Here is a 23,526-nt window from a genome sequence, read left to right as displayed (position 1 = left end):
GCCCGATCGGTTGAAATGCAACGGCAATTCCCTCATGTCAGTGAGTCCCAACTTAGGCATTGTTTGCAAAGTGAGATTGATCAAATGACTCATCAACTCATTAGGCACTCACGCATAGAGGACGCAAAGGCAGAGTCGAAGATACATGGATTGAACCCGGCATCTGCGATCAAGGCTATAATGGAGGATCCTGCACTGGTGTCGGACCCTGACCTTTCAGATTACTCAGACTCCGAGGTTGTTGATTTGAGCGAGGATTAGGAGACCTCAACATGTGTATGACATAGTAAGCGTAGTGTTGTAAGATGCCATCATGGTGCGAAAAAATATGACTTACAAACTAACAAACCGTCAAACTCTACTAACCATTTCAACGATGCATGCGTTAATGTCTTCATCATTTCCGCTTTGTTGAAAGTATTTTTTTGGGTCACCGTCATCGACTGAAAGCTGTCTTATGATTTTTGTTGGTACGATGTAATGTCATTGACCGATATCAGAAGCTATCATTAACCTATGTTTTGTTGATTATTTCATGTTTTGTGAATCGTTGAATATGGACAATAAGGTTTAAGTGTCAGAATTATTAAATGAAATCACAGGCTGTAATTGCAAAAAAAAAATTGTGCACGACCGGCCAATGGTCTCGTACACTCTAACATCAATATGGGTACAAATGTTTTGTTTTTTCAAACACAACGGTTGCATGGAAGCATACCCCGTGGGGTCAACCTGTGCATTAGCAATTTTTCTCCCATTGTGCATTGTTATGAACTAATCAACTCCTCTTCAAACAAAAAAATATACAATAGACCATTCAGAAACAAAGTATTGATATTCATTAATGAAGAAGTCAGCACAATGGTGAAGAAATGTACCACGCATTCTGTGCAATACAAAAGAAATTACAAAATACACTAGTTTAAGATATGGGGAAGAGAATGGCTAGAAGCTAGAGGACCCCATTCTGATTGAGTAGCTGTGAGCATGGCTTGGGCTTGAGCAGCTACAGAACCAAAGCATCAAAAACCAGATCTGCCAAATCTGCTTTAAACTTGCTAACAGATAATAGTTGAGACCACAGATAAGTGACAAACAGATACTAGTTGACAGATAACAGATCTGCCAAATCTGTTCATTACAAACAAACCTGCAACAGCTAACAGAAGTTGTTCATTACAACCAAAATTCATGCACCCAGATAACAAAACCTGCAACAGATAACAGGCCACAAATAAGTGACAAAGCACCCACAAAATTCAGTCATCCACAAAGTATCCACAAAATTCAGCCACATAGCATCCACAAAAATGAATCCACATAGCATCCACAAAATTCATTCACAGATCTGCCAAATAGCATCCACAAAGCTCTAACAATGAGACCAATGTTTCCCAAAATTCATTCGATAATATAATTATAAGTTACATCATAATAACTTATAAAATTCATTCCGTGTATTCATTCCATAATAAAATTCATTCCACAAAGCTACTAAGTAAGTTAAATAAGTTACATCATAATAAAATTCATTCCACAAAGCTACTAAGTAAGTTAAATAAGTTACATCATAATAAAATTCATTCCATAAACATTAGTTACATCATGAAGTACAATACAACCAAAACTGGTACAAACTTCCATTCAATTTCCTAAAATAGAAAAAATTACAAAAGTTACATGATCAAGTAGAAAATGATAGAAAATATAATGAAATACACCATCGCTTTGATATTATTTTCTATCCTTTCAAGCCTTCGACCATGGTCATTTTGCAAGTCATCAAGCCTCGTCCTTACATCGTTAAAGTCTTCTACTGTTATAGCATCACAAGCTCTAGTGTTGGAACGAATTGTGGACGTAACGTCTTCATCATCTTCAGCCACGAACTTGAAGTAATTGCAATGGGGAGTGGGAGTGGTACTCTACAATGCATGACAATCAATTAGTTGAATACGACAAATATTAATGTGACTAGTAAAGGATTAAAATTTCCAATACATACTTACATATTTTGATGGGCAAACAAAGAACAAACGCCCTTCATTGCCATTCTCATTGGTTCTTACAATATGTATGGTAGCGGTTCTTCTACAATTGCACATCCTCGGTTGTAATCTTATGTTGCTAATGTTAGAAGAAGAAGCCATTTTTTAAATCTGCATACATGAGAAATTTGTAGTGCTCTGCTATGCTTGTGTTTGATGGGGTTAATAGCAGTTCTATTTGAATTTGAGGGACAGAGTGTGTCTTTATTGAAAACATCTATTTGTTCAAACTGCCATGTTTAATAGCATTTCAACAGAGGTTACATAGACTAAATTGTTAATAGCATTTGAACAAACATCGCAGTTCAATGTCAGTCATTTTCTTCAGTTTCAAACATAGCATTTCTGATTAATTACACACATGTTACACACATAGCATTTACAAACTGAACAAACATGGCAGTTTTACAAACATATCAGTTCAATGTCAATTCAATTATCAATCACACATGTTACACAACTATTATCAACAAATCATACTGAAGTGAAATGATTATGGGCAGATTGTTGAAGAGTGTGATTCAACTAATAGTTATCAAACTGAAATAGTTATCAACAAATCACACGTGATTTTCAACAAAGCACAATGAAATACTTATCAACAAATCAGTAATAGTTATGAACATTTCAGTTCAGTTTGATAATAGTTATCAATGTTGATAATAGTTAATTCAATTCACGCAACTAACATATGAGTTGATAGCAGTTCATTACAACAAATCATGCGTGATTGACAACAAATACACCAAAATTCAATTATCAATCACACATTGAAAATTACACAACTACATGCATTTGTTCAACTAATTATCAATCTGCATAATCATACTATGTTCTACAAAGATGTGATCCTTTCATTTTATGTTCGATCACTTTTTGCATAATCATACTACGTTCTGCAAAATTTATACTTTAACTCTAAAAGGTAAATGCATATATGTTCCTCACAATATGTTCCACATTTATCAATCATATCATTTATCTATTTGCATAACAGTAATTTTCAAAGTCCTAATTTTCAAAGCCCTAAATTTCCAAGCCCTAATTTTGAATGAGTAATTTTGAAAGCCCTAATTTTGGAAGCCCTAATTTCTAAATTTCAAATCTTTTTTGTCAATCACAACCCTAACTTTTTCATTTCAGTGTTTAGAGAACGAACTTGATTCATCTATGGCCTGAAAGCCCACGTTCTCCTCAACAAATTCCTTCGCTACAGCCGATGGTGGTCGCGGTGGAGTTATAGTTCGCGAAGCAGAGAAAATGAGGGGTACAGCGGTGGGTTGGGTTTACGAGTAGGTCGCCGTCGGGAGTGGTCGCCAGTCAAGCTGGGTTCGGTAGAGGAGGAGTGAGTGTGAGAGTGAGGGGGAGTGAGAGTAAGATTGAGGTGTATACTCTGTATAACCTGTATAGCAGAGCGGGAAAATGAAAATTTGTATTTCTTTATTTTATTTTTTAGTTAAAAAGCCAAAAATTCACTAAAAATTTGAAAAAGCCAACAACTCATAGGAAAAAGTCAAAGATTTTATTTTTTCTCTACTTTTTGCACATCTTTTCGTAAAAAATTAAAAAGTCGTTTCAAACATACTAGTTTTTTCTAGCTCATATTTTAGCCAAAAAGCCAAAAAATTTGTAAATCAGCCTGTTCCCAAATGAGCCCAGTCTCCACTTTAGTCATGACGCAGGCTAGATTGTAATCTATCGGACTATTAGTCCCGGGATACATTGTCCTGGGATTATTTTGTTGGACTAAACTTGTATCTTATGTTTGTTTAGTCATGGAATTAGATGTCTAGATTGGACTATTTTTAGTTATATAATGTTTGTTTGAAATATTATGGAAAAGGATAAATGCTCAAATGACTATTTTATCCTTTTCTAATTGTTTGCTAAGTAATAGCATGGAGGGTAAAATGGACATTTCACAAAATAATCCCATGGGATACGAATCCCATGGTTTCTATCCCACCTCCCCCCATGGGATAGGATAGTCCCATATTTGTGGGACTAATAGTCCGGAGCAAAAAAAATGAAACGACATTACGGGCTATTAGTCCGGTAGGACTAATAGTCCAATCCCACTTCCTAATCCTTCAAAAAAAACACACCCTATGTCTATTAAAAATCATGTTCATCGGATATCGCTAACTATATGATCAAATCAGTTTTGTATCAAAATAAAGGATGGTGTTATAGTTAACGGTTGAAAGAAAACTACTCCAATCAGATAGCTATCGATATTCGATCAACGTGATTTGTCATAGGCATGTAGTACTCGACGAGCTGTACACATTTAATGATTCAGATTATCAAAACGGGTCCCATGATGGCCCTCACGGGCCGAACAACACTGTCCAATGCAATGCCCAATATTTGTGTATTCAGAATACGTTGGATTATGATACCCTCCATAGATGGGATTAGTAGTCCCCCATTGGAGATGGTATTACATATATATGTATACCCTTCACATTTGTTTATTACATATATATATGTATACATATATATTGACAAATTCTGTCAGACACGGATCTTAATACACCCTTTAATCCATCCATTGTATCATCATTCACACAGTTTGCCTTCTTTCTTTGGACTGCGTAAGCGGGGATTGTAATCCACTAGGCTGTTAGTCGTGCGATACAGTGTCCATCGACCAGTTGGTTCGGGTGTATTTGTATCGTATGTTTGTTTACTCATCGGATTAGATGTGAAAATTGGAGTATTTGTAGTGAATCAAATGTTTGGTTCGACGGACTGGATAAGGATAAATTACAAATTTATATTTAATTCATAATACTAAATTTGTGAAATCCATAATTCATAACTGAACAACACAAAAAAATTAAATTCATAGGGCCATACGAAATTTAATTTTTAATTTATAGGGCGAAAATTTAATTTAACATTACCCTACCTTACGGTACGCCTCGTTTGTGAAAAATAAACAAAAACCAAAAAAATAGCAAATAAAATTAATAAGATAAAATGGCACATCAAACCTATAATCAGTGCAAATTTAAGTCATATCATCTTATTTAAATCACATCATCTTATATAAGTCACATCACCTCTCACACACATCAATTCAACCCCAACCCAAACGGAACCCATATTTCAGAAAAAGTCAAAAAGTACACTTTTAGATTATCCCAAATATTTAGGGGTTGTTTGGGATGTCCTAAATAAGTGCATTTTTTGACTTTTTAGACTAAAAAATTGAGGACAAAAATATGGTTGTTTCGGTTAACTTTTTGACTTTTTATGGAAAAATGTGTATTAAAAAATTGTATAAATTAGTGTGTAGGAAAAAATTAGGATTGAGAGTTGTGCAGCCGTACTTTTTGACTTTTGGTGAATAATGATAATTTTTTTAACTTTTTGAGCACATTTTTGACTTTTTAACTTTTTGGGCACATGCCAAACTTGGCCTTAATGGATAGTGTCACGTATGTTTCCGTTTCCCTCCCAAATTTGGAACAAAAACCAAAGTTGGCAGACAAAGTCTATGAAATCCAATAGAGGCAATACTTTTCATGATGACCCACACACCGTAGCCTTTCTAATCTCACCAACTCATTTCCATTTCCCACATACAATTTCGGCAACTTTGCTGTCCCTCATTCTCTCTGCATTTCGGTTTTGCTGTCCATCTCCAGTAACACACACTCTCTCTGTCTGTCTCTCTGTCTCTCCATTTCGACTGCGCCAGCTCGCCGATGGTAACACTCACCATTTTCTCGGGCATGTGTGAGTCTGTCTATTTTTTCTTTCGGAGCACATTATTATTATGACCTGCTATGTTCCACTCGCACGACATTACCATTTCTCAACTATTAAACTGTTTCTCGTTAGGTCATTGAAACCAAACGTACGATTAGGTATACAAACTATATGGGTGACAAACGGTCTTCGTTGAGCAGTGTAGCCGGTTTTTTATTTCTCTGCATGAATGTAAGTTGCGTATGGGTGCTCTTGGGTTGAATGTCCCATCCCATGTAGCCCTGTTTAAAGTGTGCGTATTGGTTGTTGTTTCTGGGTTGAATGTCGTCAATACTATAAAACGAGTACAATATATGGCCAATTACTTTTCGTAAAACAGTGGCATGCCATAGGTGCATAAATTAACGACAACATATCACACTTGAACAATAAATGAAAAGTACCACTCATACAATGTACGTACGACTGAATGGTCCGTTCATTGTAACTTGTTAATAGTGAATTTCGTTTTGTTACAATTTGGGAGTAACGTTCTTTGTGCATCCTTATCACAGTTTATAAATTCTTTGCAGGAATTATCGTAATTGGATATGGGCGATATGTTAGACAATGCGTAGCAACTGTGAATTTATGTCGTTCACTATTTCATACAATTAGGTTTGCAAGGATATGTTCCCTGTACGTACAAAATCCACGGTCTGTTCGTGTAGGACATATTGTGGCGGTATGTACTGTCATCAGGAGGTTGTGCAATTTGAGTTTCACACATTTGTGATAGCCTCAAATTGCACCATCAATTTCGTGTAATGGATTAAAACTCTGTCTATTTCTTAGCAGAATATGTGCACATACGGCACATGTCGCGTATTATGCAGAGAGAAATTGTGAAATCCATAATTGACTGAGTTATACTAAACCACTTCTGTTAATAATTTCCGATCACAACGGAAAACGACATTACTAATTTCACGAAAATGGCACAACTTTTGAAATGACAAGGCATGGTTGACTGCCTTTAAAGTTAACTGACGAAGATGATAGAATACATAAAACGTACATACCACCGATGTAATTTAGCCTTCAATAAAATTTCATTTACGCCGATATTTGTTACAGGCAAAGGAAAACATTCAAGCCAACTGGCGAAGGTTCACGAATCAAAGCGGTTAACATTACCGAGCCCCCTCGTCGAAAGCGGCCAGTTGGAGCATTTATTTTTTACAGGTTCGATCCGTGACCTTGAAAGTGGCTCACAGTATGAATCCCTCTCGTCAGAAACAGCTGACAGTATTTTTGCACAATTGTGCATTACATATTTTGTACTCATAGTTTGTGCCTGTGCAAATTTCACTTTATACTGATAATAAATTAAGATTTTAGAGCCCATAAATAAGGGCCAAAATAATTTCTTACAAACCTAATTGTTGTTACAGAAATCATGTGGCTATTATATTTTTAGCAACGAAAATTGGACATTACTGATGCATTATTATGTAGTTGGGACCAAATTTGATTGTGTCACAAATTGGTCCCTAAATGTCAATGGTTACGATTTGTGTACATAAATGTATATATATCCATCCATATGTAACATATACTTAAGCCGAAATTCACAATAGTTGCAGCCAGCAACAATTCAAGGAAAGGCGAGAAGCAGACAACCCAGGACAGAAAATGGTTAGTATGCAGACATGTACTAAGTAGGGTACAGTGATGGAAACACGTGACTGCTGTGATAGCAAAGTGTGGACTTCTATTCCATGCGCGCACCAGTCATGTGCTTCTATTGTGCCACATTCATCGATTTCCAGCAGTCATAGACACCATATTGAATGTTCTTATAAACTTTGATTATTTGTAAAAGTCCATGTCCGTTTTTATTTCAAATGTGTGCGAAATAGTAATTTGTATGTGCAATCATATGTAAATACCACAAAATGTGCACACATTGCGAGTGATATAACTTGTGGTGACAATTATTTTGGACTTACAGTTCTTATTTGTCCTGTATGTGCGTCACGTTGGTGTAACACTTACAGAGCTGAAAGGATATTGGGGAAAGGTGGAAAGAACTCCCCTATGATGAGAAGAAGAGGTTTCAGGACATGGCTAAGGCAAGTGCGAAGGAACTGGGCGAAGAAGTTGTAAAGAAATCTGCAAAGGTACTTACGTACTTAATGTTTTTGTAACTGCATTTGGGAGGACCTGCTATCGACATAATGTTGGTTAAATTTGTGTATTAATGTTGACGTTAATAACATTGCAGGGTAAAATACAAGTCCGCATATCATTGAAGGCAATTGTTGATATCGCGAACCGGTGTAACGAAGCATAGAAGCAGGCAGTCATTGATATTAGGTTCAGTGGCCTCCTCGGGTTAAAGTGTACTCGTATAGATCACAATGGTTGGTACAGAACTTCGATCCCAACACGTGTTCATTGACTGTTCATGGCCGTCACCTGAGGCTTACCTGTGAGGAAGTGCATGTCTTATTGGGTATACGGTCAGAAGGCAATGAAGTGCAGTTCACTAGTTCAATAGACGCATATCCCAATATCTACGAAGAGGTTGGAGTTGTTAAGGGAATGATTCCTTTGAACCAGTTGAGAGTTTATCTGACTGAGAGTGATGGTGCGGATGACAAGTTTCGGCAAAAGTTTGCGCTGTACGTGTTGGGGGCCATATTGTGTCCTACCACAATGACCGCCTTGAGTATGTCGTTTGTTCATGCCGTGAAGGACGTGACCGGTATGCGGGCATGTAGTTGGGCAAAGTTGACACTGCAATTCCTTGTCAAAGGTGTTCGGAAGTATAAGATGAAAGGTCAGCACGAGGCAACTGGATGTGTTTTCCTTCTAATGGTAACGTATTCGACCGTTGTTTGTTTGTACCATGCCGATTACATATTTCATCCATTGCTATGCATATGGTTCAATAAAATGGCAGTCGTTGCGAAATACAAACTTACCTATTATTGAACAGCATGACAAATATACTTGTACGGGCCACATTTTTGTAACCAGAAAGAGCTTATTTTTTTAACCGGAAAGCTGCATGGGGATTCTGCCATCGACACACATAAACACATAGATATGATTGTGTTGTAAGTTGTATGCATTGTTAACGAATACGGATTATTTTCCTCGAAACTGTATACTAAATATCTTTTCCCCCTTATAATGCAGCTATTTTACTTGGATCGTTTTGCCCCTCCCTGTCAGATTACGTTAGCTACTACACGCTCCATCCCTCGACTACATGATTGGGGTGATGCCGAAATACAAGAGATGCAGCGACATATGGGAAGAAAGCAAATGTTGGAGTAACATGAGGTAATCAACCCATTCGTTGTGCACATTTGACAGCGTTGCCCCACCTGTGTTATGGAAACAGTAACAGACTGAATTTGTGTTCCTATGACTAGGTGACAAGCAGTGAGAAACAGTGACCCATTCGTTAGCGTATGCCATATTTTAACTTTGTCCCTCCCTATTTACTCTCAAATACTCGAACTTTTGAGGAAAGAACATGAAGTTTCCATTTGGACAATATTGTAGCCTCACAAATTCAATTTTATGTACTACTTCTGTTATGAAATGAATTTTGGTTATGCCCTGAAGTCAGATTTGTTGGAAAAGCTTGAAGATTTTGGTTGATGAAGATTAACGATTCAGTACATTACCATTTTCATTCATGATTTGAATCCTGATTTGACAACTATGTTAGATGGAGTTTCATCCAACAATAGAGGAAAGCAATGACATTGATGACACAATCGACGCACACCATGTCAATAACAAGCAGAAACCACGGATTGATGAAGTTTGTTTGAGCAAGGTTGAGTCCGACATTGGTGAACTGAAGGAAACCATGAAGCAAGTGCTTCACAGCAATGCGGAAATAAGGGACATGTTGCTCAATTTTTGAGGGAAGGAAGCTGTTGACAATGTAAAGGTAAGCAAAAGCAATCAGTACACATGCTTCACACAGTTCACAGAGGTTATTTGAAGATGAAATATCATAGTAAGTTAATGTATGTGTTTGTGTGAATAGGTGGAGTCGACTGTTAGAAATTGTAACATTAACATATCCTCAAGCATTGGTGAACTCAAAGGAATGCTGAACGAACTAGTTGCAACTATATTGTCTGGGAAACAACCGTTTAATGAACAGACACATATTGCTGAAATGAAGAAAATGATGCAGCAAGTGCTAGAAGGTTTATCGGAAACAACACAATTGCCTCGCACAGAGGAAAAGGGTGTTGACCCTAGCGTGGGAGTCGAGTTGCATGACGACAGCGTGGTCTTCCCAAATTATTATGGTAGCCCAAATGAGGGTAATCTTCAAGATTTACAGGGGGTGGATTGGGAGGACAATAGTGTGAATGGAATGTTGTCCAATGAGATAATTGATATGCACGTTGGACAGTTGCGTACCGTCCAAGAAGTTGGGGACACGCACAACAACCGTGGCCTTGCCTTGGAGGAAACATACGCAAGCGAAGAAAGCAAATCTCTTTCGGTTCAGTTTCTGGCCATCAAGAACGTTGCAAAAGAGAGTTTATCTTCCTTTTATGATTTGCAAACCTTCCCACCAATGCGAGGAGGAGCAGACAATGTGCATCCTTCTGTTGGTAAGCTTGCCCAAACATTGGGAGCGGGATAAATTGTAACATGCAGACGAAAGGGAAGAGGAAGAGGAAGAGGAAGAGGAAGAGGTGTTGAAGCCACAGACGTAGGGGATACGTATTCGTGCAACGATAGCAAAATAAGTACTCGACTTACTACAGAAAAATTCCCAAGTCGCCACATCACTTCACCTTTCGTATGTTTTATTACCAATTGATGCCGACAGCAGTACTGATCATAATTGAACCATTATTTGTGTTGCATTTTAATACTTGTCATTCTAGTGTAAGTTTGCACTAACAAATGTTGTATAATTGTCTTACAGATTTCGGACAAAGTCCTGTCCAAACTGCACAGGTTGGACAAGCGGTTCCGTTCAGAGGTTAGACATCGCTTCACCAATTTTAGATGCATAACAATGTGTTATGTATTTTGTAAATTAATTTTCTGAACAGTGTTCAGTTACTTAATTGTTTATATTAATATGAGGAGTTAATATTACTTGATTGTTTATATTGATAGAAGGACTTGATGACACTGGAGAGCAGAGAGGTTTTATCAGCGGCCGAACACAAAGTTGTTGACTCTGTTCTTGACGACATAAAAAATGAAAGGTACGGATGAGTTTAATACTCGTAATTAACCTGTTCCATAGTATTTGTGAAATAAGTTTGAATTCCACAATTTTTGATTGTGTATGATTTTGATGGGTTTATCATGGGTTTATCCATGTCGTATGTAGGATTTTCTTTGAATTTAATGTAGTGGCATAGGGAAAGGTCACTGGCTAAATTTCCTGTCTGAAGTTTTCTTCTCTTGGTCTTATCCTGTACACATGTGGCTATTGGAAAAATTGCAAATCACTGATGTTTTCACAAAATATTTACAAATTCATGGAAAACTTTATAATTTTAATTATGAAACTTAATAAAGTTTACCAATGATTTGCAAATTTTTTTGAAAACTTATACTGAAGTGTAATTTTCCGTAGCTATTTTCTTCTAGTCTGCTTACATTTTCCATTTTGATCATTTTCGGATATTGTTGCCTCCAGTTTGTAAAAAACATGTGTTTTTTTTTTTTTTTTTTTTAACTTGCTCACCTGTAAATGAGCATTTAAATTGTCACATATTATTTTAGCAAATACTATTGGACATGTCATAAGTTGTAATATCTAAAGCTTTTTCTTTTAATTTTGTTTTTTAAAAACTTAAAACTAATCTTAATTGGATTGGAGAGTAGTAGAATCAGGAATATCTGCCATAGTTGTACAACATAAAAAGCTAATCTTATGTTGAAAAGTTAAGCCAGATATGTTTAAGTTTTACTAGGCTGTAGGTTGCTTCTTACTGGTTCATGTATACGTTTAATGTAGGGACATTGTCGTGCCTATAAATCTTCATGAAATGCCTTGCGAATGTGCTACGCGACGCGACATGTGCACGCTTAAACTAAGGGCATGGTTATCCGACACTGTAAGTCGTGGCATCTGACAATGTTATTTCCACTATATTTGCATGATGGACATTTCCGTGTAGGGACATTGTTATTTCGTATTACATTTAAACAAATTGCACACCTTATTTCGCAAGTTACCTCATCTGTTACAATGTTCCAGCCAATCAACTTGGTCGCGGTTCAGTTGACTAACGGACAGCGGCAAGTACACAAAGACGGGAGGCATACTGCGTGGTTCTTTCCAGTATATCTGTTGGTAAGTAAGTGTTTTAGGTCGGTTGTGTATTGTAGAAGACATATTTTTAGAAAACTTTGGCTGACTGAACTTTACACACCAAACGTGCATACTTTGATACTAAATCAAAAAACTCAACCTCTGAACCACGAAAATATCGTCAAATCATATTTTGGACATGACAGATATACTGGGGTGCTTGATGCATATCAGAAGGTAATATGAATGTCCATCCCATTGAAGCGAGTAGATTTAATATGAACGTCGGTAATATGAATGTCGATCCCATTTACATAAATGTCAATGTAAATATGAAAGTGCGTACATGTTCACATGCTCTCTAAACAATGTCTTCACTTGTGTTTATGTGTAGATTTACATGCCTTTCAATTATAGAGGAGTACATTGGTTGTGCCTAAAAATAGATATGGTAGAGGGTATGGTGTACCTATTTGACTCATTGGCATCCGCCACACTGGACACCAACAAGCTGAACGCGGCAAAAATGTTGGTATGTCGTGCTGAATTTCACAAATCTACGTCCACACTGTCACATCCTTCACATAAACTAACCGTCTCATTCTGTAACAGGTTCAAACAATGCATGCCTTACTGCAACTACAGTTTGGAAATGAATATGCTGTAGACACGCGTACCTTTGACGTCCGCATGTTAGAAAAAAGGCCATTACAACAGCTGGACGAGTAATCCACAAACCCTGCGTCACGTTGACTTCACTCTTGAATCACTCATTTGACGAACCTGCTTATATTTACGAGAAACTGAATGTTACATTTCATTTGCAGCACTTTCGACTGTGGGATGTTTGTGATCAAGTACATGCAGTGGCCTGATATACCCAGCGGTCCATACAAGGTACATTCTACCGCTTCATTTCCAATTGTGAAATAAATCCGTTTATTTTCTACCGCTGTAACTGTACCTGATTTGTGTTATTCGCTTTCTCTACATAGTTTCATCCTTCTGTGCATCGGAAGTTGGTGCTTGACTTCGTTATGGATGTGAATAATTCAAAGATGGACGAGTATCCTTTGTGCATGTGATTGATTGCAATTACAACAAACAGGGCAGTGATTTTATCATGATCTGCCAGTACGACGGTAATTTTCATGCCCAACCACAACTGAATTACTGCATCAGCTTGTCGTGACAACTTTTTAGGTCGCAGCTGTGATAATACTAATTTTCCACGCGTATTGATTGTACACATAATTCCAACGTTTAGGACTGGAACAAACGAGGGAAAGTAGTAATGTTTGTTTGCTTTTATCGTGGCCTGTACGTAATGTCATACACATAATTCCAATGTTATGGGTACAGAACAAACAATGCAATGTGATATTTGCCCAAATAAATATAGTAATGTTTGTCCAATGGAATGTGATATGTGTCCAACAAACAATGCAAGTTGAAAGTAGTAATGTTTGTTCGCTTTTACCACATGAATTATGTTTGTTCAATTTTTTTGAATGCCATAATTTTGTCCAAAACAAAGCAAAAAAAATCCCACAGAACAAACAAATAGCAATGACTATAATGCACCAATAGGGGTCCACCTGTCCATAGGAATTCATGTGGTAAACAAATTGTTGTAATTCTCTTGTCGACCCACCTTACTATTATGTTTCCAACTGTCCCTGCACATTGTGGACTTCACATCTTCAGGTCAGCCTCTGTATTCTGCCAATGACCGTTTCTGCAATCTACCCAGTTAGTCCATGCAATATCCTCGTAACTGCTGCATCATGTGGGCCCTCACGTGCAGTTAAACTAAACCATTTTCATATGTGTAACTGATGGACTCTGACGCTGACTTTCGCACATGTCATGTTGTGGTTGATCCACGTGTGAACAGGCACAAACAAGTATAAATTTTAAACTGCAAACGTGCCATAAATTTTAAACTGCAAACAATGTCATGTTGCATACTGCCTGGTTGTTTCCAGTATATCGGTCGGTAAGTAAGTGTTTTACGTCAGTTGTGTATTGTAGATGACATATTTTCAGAAATATTTGGCTGACTGACTTTACACACTAAACATGCAGACTTTGATACTAAATCAAAACTACTAAACATCTGTACATGACAGACATACTGGTGTGAAGAAATATGACATCCTTTACATAAACGAATCCTTAGAAGGGCAACCACATAGGAGATATATAAACAGAAGATATGTGAAGAAGTATTATCCAACCATGTGGGAAACTTTGAAGGGGAGTTGATTACTTCATAACAATGCACAAATGGAGAAAAATTGCACAAAAAAAAAAAAAAAAAAAACCATACAACAGACCATTAAAAAACAGAGTATTGATATTCATTTTTTTTTTGATCGCCAAAAGAAAAAAATTTATTCATGAAAGAGCACATACAAGGTGTGAATGATACATCAATAAATAGAAGCTTGGAGCAAAAAAAGGTCCAACCTCCTAGTTGGGAGAGACCAACGAAGAGAAACAAAACTAGAAGGAAAACAATAAGAATGTAACTCCAAGGCCATCCTCACAAAAATGCATAACAGGGCAACCAGATGAAACTCCAAAGCAGCATGAACAAACTTCAGACCATACATGCACTGCAGCCCTACAACTCAAGCTACACAACCCAGATCCTGCACTTTTGCACTGAATGGATATAACCAAACCAGGAAATCACCTAAAAACATACTGCTGCATCACACTACCAAGTATCACCCCATTTGAGTCTGAATTCACACAGATCACAACAGACACCAACTAGGAGCCTGATCCATTAGACCTGATCCAAACCTCACAGCAGCAACCACCATTCAGACTTGAGCTTGATCCTTCAACCTCCAAAACTAAAAAATAACTACAGTAGCAGACCAACAATTACAACAAGGCCAGCACCAGACCTCTAATAACTTTCCCCAATCCAGCAGCAGACCTCCAATACAACACACCAAAACATCATTCCAACTATTGCAAAAAGGCCAATATGCAGCAGCAGACTTAAGCCTATTCGTTGATCCCATATAGCAGCAGCAGAGTACATATATAGCAGAGCAGAGTTGAAGCACAGCAGAGCAGCAACCAGAAATGAGCATGCTTGACCCCATAAACTAAGGCAGAGCAACAACCCAAAAATAAGGCAAAGCATAGCAAAATTGAAGCACAGCAGAGCAAAATTAGCCACCAAGAAGATCTACTAATACCAGGTATACACCCACTTCCTCTTGCTTCCATCAGCATACCACAGATTGACCAAAATCCTGCACCCTTGGAGCAAAAAACACCAAACACCACCCCCTCAATCAGACTTTGATCTTATCCAGATTATTAACAATGTCCTCCACTGAATACTGTAGGCCTCTATAACTTTGCTTACACCAAAGTGCAACCTTCACTTTCACCATCTCAGCCAATTCAGGCCCATCAATAATCTTATCATTAAAAAGGCAATCATTCCTAGCTTTCCAAATCATTCCTAGCTGTGCAATACAAAAGAATACGTATATAAACTAGCCTAGGATTTGGGGAAGAGAATTGATAGAACACCCCTTTCTAATTGAACATCTGCCAGCATGGCTTGGGCTTGGTCCAACTCAGCTTTAGTTGTCTGAATTGATGCAGAACGATGTCTAATTTAGGAGAGCATTATCCTTGCTTCTTGATTAAGCTGGTCATGTTGCTACTGCAGATGAGCCTTTCTTTGCTAGACAGAGGCAAGTTCTGCCATGAGTTTGGTTTCCTCAAGTTCAAGTGCTGAGTGCTGCTGAAGAATGGCTGCAGAGGTTTGTTGGCTGAGTTTGAGTGAAGTAGATATGGTATGGGCTTCGTTTAGGAAATCTTTTTTGGTTTGAATATCCTTCGAGCAAGTCTGAACCATCTCTGAAAGGGTTGGTCATTCCATGATGATCTTGGCCAATTGCTTTAGTTGACTGGGGTTGAAAGGTTTAGGGGAGAGGTTTAGAACAGCAGAAAGACAGGCCAAGGTTTCATTAGGTTTGTGGAGAATGATTTCTTCAACTAGGGCGTTAATGAGGTTGATGAAGGTGGTTAAGGTTTGTTGAGTTTTAGCATGAAAGAGATGTAGCCTTTGAGGCAATGGGGATATTTCGTCTAGATGTTGTTGAAGAATAGAAAGTTCGGCCCAAATATCCTGACATGGAACGATGACCTGTGAACATTAATAGTTTGGTAAGAATATATGTTTGCAAGTAATAAAGATTAAATAGGATGAGGTTGGAGATAGTAGTACCTGTCCTGATAACGTGCACGCAGACGGTTGGCCTTGTTCAGCTGTGGTTGTGGCAGCAGGAGGAGTTATCTCGGGTACTGATGAAATGGCAACATCAGCGCCTTCAGGCTCTTTTTCTGGTTCTGCTAGCAGGGGAAAGTCATGAGGACCTTCAAGTTCTTTCTCAGACATTGGTTGTCGAGATGAGTCGCGCATTATGTCCATCCCTGTAAATTGGAGAACAATACCAGTTACTTAAAGAGAAGTTTGTTTTTTTCAAACGAACAGTCACATTTGTATTTCTATTTACCTTGGTTGTTATGAACTTCTGGTTGAGGGGAATTTGTATTGTCATCTGTTAGAGAGGATTGGCTATTGATTGAAATGTCAAAATCAATCCTCTGATTCTTTGTTTGAAGTTTGGGAATTGAAGGGATTGAATGGTGATGGTTGAGGGCTAAAGACAGAAGGGACAATAACAGGCTCAGTGCCCCCTGGGTAATCAACCTCCATCGAGACAGCCCCAACTGTGACATCCCTGAGAGCAATAGGAGGAGGTTCTAGCTGTGAAGGATTGTGTGATGTAGATTGTGTAGGTTGCTGTGGTGACGACTGTGAAGGAGGTTGTAAGGAAGTTTGTTGAGATGCTTCAGGTGGTGGTGGAGTTGGTTCTAGAGTAGGTTCTCTGGGTACATTGGTGATGGTGATGAGACTAGGAATTGGATCAATGTGTTGAGGAGAAGTGGAAGGATGTTGTGCTGCAGATTATGTAGATTGCTGTGGCAAAGACTGTGAAGCAGGTTGTAAGGAAGTTTGTTGAGATGCTTCAGGTGGTGGTGGAGTTGGTTGTACAGTGGGTTCTCTGGGTACATTGTTGATGGGACTGGTAATTTGATGAATGTGTTGAGGAGAAGTGGAAGGATCTTCATCATCAGCAACAGTAAGGAGTAATCTCCTTCTTTTTCTCTGCACAAAAGTAAGTGATCAGTCGGGCGTGAATGGAAATTGAGATGATGTAAATATGTGAAGTGAAGGCATACTTGGTAGAATTGCCTTGAAGGATTTGATGTTGTTTGGCCAACCATTTGGCTGCGAGGGATATCCCAATCACTTTGGTCTGTACTTAGAGCAGGAGCAGTGGAAGGCACTTTTCTCTTCTTCGCCGTGACCTCTGTCTCGGCAGGGGTACGGGTGGTAGTTCCTCTCTGTGCTTGTCTCTGTGAGGTTGTGAAAGAGGCTGCCATTGATTTCAAAACTGAGGGGGTGTTTGTCTGAGTAGTTGGATCCATTGGAGCCTTGCCTTTATGTTGGTCCCTAACCAATGGTTCAGCAGCAGGCCCAATTTTGGCTGTCAAAGGTCAAACAAGTTAGTGTTGTAGAGAAAAAAAACAAAAATGCATGACACAATCAGGGATATGAAGTATATGAAGGAATGATACCTGTAGCCTTAAGCTTGGAAGACGAGGATATGGGGCCCTGATTATGAAGACAAGTATTGTGAAGGCAGGTTTCAAGTGGATTGCAGAAAATAATGGCAGTCATAAGTCCCCACCATGGTCAAAAGCAATGGAGCAGTCCGAAGCAGGTTTGAAGAAGAAGGGGCCAAAATCTTGGAAAATTTTGGTGTTCTTTGTCAGAATGGATTCAACTTGCCTAGGATCTTTGAAGTAGATTCTGGACCCAATCTCCTCATGGATGGTTGGGTGGAAATAAGGATAAGGGATACCCTGGGAAAGACCTAATTGCCTGGACCATTGATTGGGACAGTATGTCTCAAAACTACAGTTGGACATCTTGCTGGAGGATATGAAACAGCCAACCAAGACATGTCTAGACGTGAGAATGTGTCTCCTAGTCTCATTTTGTTCTTGGACTTGGTCATTGTGTAAATCAGAAGGGTCTGTGAAGAGGAAACAAAGTCTACCGGAGAAGAATTCAAAGTTTTGAAATGGCATGTACAAGTTGGAAGGTCTCTTCGAAGGAAGGTTGTAAAACATGGTAAGATGATTTCTGAAAGTGATGATGGGTTGGCTGTTATAAGTGAGAAATTGCTCAGTATACGAGTGGAAAACTGGTTTCAAGGTGTTAGCTGGTCGGGGTCGTGCCTCAGCGAAATAGGCATACAACCAGGCCTGGAAGAGCCAGAAGGGGCCACCACAGTTGCCAGAAATCTTCTTGTCGACAAAGGAAAATAGGGCCTTGTAAAGGGTGGCAAGAAGATAAGGGGCTAAAGCCATAAGTTGGCCATCTTGCATACACAAGGCAAGAGGGAGGTATTCCTTCGTGATCTTGTACCCAGGGACACAAAAAACAAACTCACAAAGCCAAAGTAAGTAAAAAACAGTTCTTTCTTTGTCCTGGACAGGGGAACCAGGCTCGCCTTTCTATTTTTTGGCAAAATCTGTATAGCACATGTCAGTGTTTAAAGTAAAGGTCACTTTTGGAGGCTCAAGGAGAGCATGAATTGGATTGCCCAAGATTGGGAGACCAGTCAAGTGAGCTACATCTAAGATGGTAGGGGAAATCATAGCAAAATTGAGGAGTAGAGAGTTACAAAATTGCGACCAAAAGCATGCAGCAGCAGCAATCAGCCCTTTGTCCATGTCATAATTTTTAGTCGACAATCTAATTGCTTCACTAATGCCCTGGTGCTTCCATACTTCACCGTCGTGACCTTCAATTCTCCTGGCCCAGCTTCGCCAAACAGAGTCTGGTGACCTCCACGATCTGAGTGGGTTTTTGCTGACATTCCAGTTAGTCCACTTAAGTCCAGGTTGGTTGAGAAGAAGGTTCTCACCATTACCAAGGGGATAGTATGGAGCTAGATCGTCTGGGAAGTAAGACGCGAAGGTAGGGCCTAGAGTAGCCTTAGTGACAGAGCTTGTACTGGGCAATAGGGTTGCACCAAATCTTAGAGGAGCGATACGTGCTTTGATAGGGTCTGGGAAGCGGAGTAGGTCTTCATTGTTCTCCTCAGATGGAGATGGTTGAGATTTTTTCGACGCCATGGCTTAGGGTTTTGTGGTGCTCTGGTTTTGAACGGCAATGCTTGACAAGAAGGAGTACAGTCTTAGGAGTTCGAATAAGAGGGAAATAAAGTGGTTTGAAGTTGAAAAGGTGGGTCTTTTATAGCTTCTGATGGGGCCAGTATATTTAAATCCTCTTATATTGGGCTGTAGTTTATGTTTGTTTTGGGCCCGTATTAAGAAATTTGCTATTGGGGCCCCTTGTTGAAGTTCAATATCATATGACTTGAACCCCCACAAGGGGGCCACCCCCATGACCCCCTCTCTCTCTGATTGGCCAGTTTTTAATTTTTTTTTTTCTTTTATTTTTTTTCCTTCTCACTGCAATCACCAGCCCCCACGTGTGTGTGTATGTGGGGGGGGTAGTGGGGTGGTGATGCAGGTGGTGATTAGAGGGGGTCTCAATAACTTCTGCAAGGTTAATTCATATGATATTTAACTTGAACAAGGGGGCCATTGTTTGCACCAAGTTTTGCCAGTCTCTGTCGACAGATGGTCCACTTAATCGAGGACACGTGGCCAAGTCTAAAGGAATGTCCAGCACTTGAAAGTGGGCTCTCTGCATGTGGGTCACCTAGAAGTGATGAGGGAAGTTTTTAGCACCAGTCATGGAGTTAGTGGGCACACTTTCAGGAGGAAGCATGAGACAAAGCAGGAGCCTTACTCCATCGACAGAAGTTTCAAACAGTTGGTGGCCATGAAGTAAACACAAGAAAAGGGAGATCGACAGATAGAAGTGGAGATTTAGTATACTTGGAAAGCCTAGAAGGGAGATCGTTGGTTTCGATATCCGTATACTGTTTTTGTGGCCCATTATTACATGATCCCATACATCTACACCATAACTGCCACTGTCATTGCCCCCTGACTTCGAATCTTCAAGTCCCCTCTGCCAAATATTAACTGTTCCCTGTCGACCTTCCTTTTCACCATTGTGGGGCATGTCCCTCATCATTATGAGTTAATGGGCACACTTTCAGGAAGAAGCATGAGACAAAGCAGTAGCCTTGCTCTATCGACAGAAGCTTGAAACAGTTGGTGGCCATGAAATAAACACAAGAAAAGGGAGATCGACAGATAGAAGTGGAGGTTAAGTACACTTGGAAAACCTAGAAGGGAGATCGTTGGTTTCGATATCCGTATACTGTTTTTGTGGCCCATCATTGCATGATCCCACACATCTACACCATAACTGCCACTGTAACTGCCCCTTGACTTCGAATCTTCAAGTCCACTGTGCCAAATATTGACTCTTCCCTATCGACCTTCCTTTTCACCATTGTGGGGCATGTCCCTCATCATTATGAGACAAAAATTGACAGAATATTGTCCACTAAACACAACCAAAATCCTTGCAAACTGGGCCACTGAAACACAACACTTGGCTACTCACTGTTACTGCCCGACTTTGAATCATCAAACTCTGGCAAATATTGAATTTTTCCTGTAATTTAATCAAAATATATTCAATGTCGGTAAACTTAAAAATATGTTTGAAATAACCTTTTTCTGTATTGTAATGACTTAAACACAATTATTGTCCTACATTTTACGTAACCAAAATACACAACTTATTTATATCAAAAACAAAATATACATCTCAGGTTTATAATCAAAAAAATGGAAACTACTTTTTTTTAAAAAAAAGTTCACTCATATTTTCAGTTAAATTATGATTAGTTATTTTTAAAAAATTCCTCTTTGCACCTATTTTTCCCACATCCTGCCAATAGCTGCTCCATTCAATTGAGGACACATGGCAAGTCCACCTGAAGACAAGGGTTATCAACTAACATTGAATCTTGCATGCCACCTGACTTACATGCTGGAGCAGTTAGTGGCAGTGCTCATGGATTTAGTGGCCAGCCTCCAAGAGGAAACATGAACGAATTGGGAGTCTGTATCTGTTGAGGAAAGGCTAAAAGGACTTGGGCACATGTGGCAAATTCAATTATATGCACTTTGACAGGTACAAGTGAAGGTTTTATGTGGTTTCAAGACATGGAAATGACCGTGCAGTTACAGAAGTTGCACAGAAGCAGTTGCAGAATCGGCAGATCACGGGGTCGTGGGAAATAATAGCTATAAAGGGCAGAATGTTTGCAGAGAGAGAGGATATGAAAAACAACACAACAACTTACTTTCTACATTGTAACTTCTGAGTAGTTTTTTCCCTTCTACTTTCTACTTTGTTACAAACAACACAACAGCGCAACAACTTATTTTCTACTTTCTACTTTGTTACCATCAGTTCATCGAAAGAAGTCTTCATCCTTTTCAGGCATTCGAACCAATACCACAATTGCTTGATTTTTTTCTTTAACTTGTCAACTTTAAATTACTGCTTCGTTGCTGTCGATATAGGCCAACCATAATTTTACTAACAATAAACCCATCACTTTCACAGTTAACATGAAATGATTTCACAACTCTTGTTCGTTACTGGTAATTCATATAGCAATCGGCATGGAGATAAAGTAACGAGTTCGTTGGGTTACTTTCTCCAAGTAACACCCAAAATTAACTGCCATTTGGATTATATACAAAATGCATGTGCTGGTATTTTTTTTTTGCAAAGCCACATGGACAAAATTCGTGTTTTACTCGAAATATAATACTAATTTACCGAAACAAGTCATAACAAATCAATACGAAGCCAAACACATCGTTAGTTGATAAACCACACTGCAAAAAACCCTTCAGTTAGATCCAACCAAATATGGAACAGAAACAAGCAACCCGTAATAGGAATCTTGGAATACAGACATAAGCCAATTTCCCACCCAAAACAATACATAGACAACCCATATATATCTCACCTTCAATTAGTTTTCAATATCACAAGTCACTGCAAACACAAATGACAACATCACTCTAAACAATATGGGAAATTTACAACTCGTGCCCTTGTACATAAGTAACGTTGTGGCATTTCCTGGCATTGTACGTAACCAATTATTTACACGTTACGCAAAGCAATCCGTGCAAAATGAAAACTACATAAATTATTTACATGTGTTTTCAATAGCTAGTACTGTCTACCTAATAAATTAAGGGAATAAGTAAATCATACAAATTATACAATTACCTGATTCACCTCATCAATTGTGGTCGAATCATTTTTGCACACTACTGCTTCAACACTAACGTATTGGCCAACGAGCTGCTTGGAATGAGGAGAAGCATCGAAAAATAGTCGCCGTTGCTTAATGTGCGGTGTACTTGGATCCACCAACCCAGTTTTGCAGCGAATGGGCAATGACTCCGCATTGTACTCACGGTCAGTTATGTAGGTTGTATCTGCATCTGAGTTACTACTCACTATTCGGCCAAACCGAACCTTAGGACACGTTCGCTTTGAGTGCCCAATGCATTTGCAATTCTCACATTTTCTTGGTCTTCGACAGTTGGACGAGGCCCGTCTCGGGTTCCCTTTTGTCTTCACAATATCAGGATCTTCTACTCCAAATTGTCGAGGGAATGAATGTTTCCCTTTGTCTCCATTCCCATCATTCAGATTCCTCTCATATAACTCCTTCATTCGGCTCCTCATCGGAAGACATGCATCCCTAGCCTCTTTGAAACCTTCCGTTGATTGCGAGGCATAGAAACACATTTCATTGTATTAAGAACTCAATATCCCATATCGGGCCGTCTGTGTTGTAGTGCTATCAATTGAGGGTTGAGGCCATTGCTGGCCATCCTTGCTTGTAACCCTTGTCCATCTATGCAGCACACAAGTAGGGGGAATTTACGTTAAATTTTCGGCTTTCATAACACATATCATGTGACAGCAAGGTAGCCCCAATGACTCAAACTTCATGCAAGAACATCTCATTACAGCATCCACTGGACTGCGTGTTACTATCCATGATCTATCCTTCAATTTGTACTTATGAATATAGTAGCATTTCTGACCATCCGGCAAAGGGAACACATCCTTGACATTCAACTTCCCCTCTTCTAAGATTTCATCACGGAACATTCTAAATATATTTCGGGTGAATAGCTCAGCTCCATGTCTCTCTATATCTCGCAATGGAGTAATCAATACCGGAAAAGTATTATTTGTTTCAGCATCATCTCCAGCCTCGTTATACCTTATTCTTGCAAGAGCCCGATCATAGTGCCTAACAAATTCATATAGCTTCAATTTGTGTTGGAGGAAGGGGTTGAAATAAG

Source organism: Camellia sinensis, chromosome 8, assembly GCF_055761805.1.
Source record: "Camellia sinensis isolate YWXY chromosome 8, ASM5576180v1, whole genome shotgun sequence".
Lineage (NCBI taxonomy): Eukaryota > Viridiplantae > Streptophyta > Magnoliopsida > Ericales > Theaceae > Camellia > Camellia sinensis.
The sequence above is the reverse complement of the archived record's forward strand: the minus strand, read 5'-3'. Positions refer to the sequence as shown.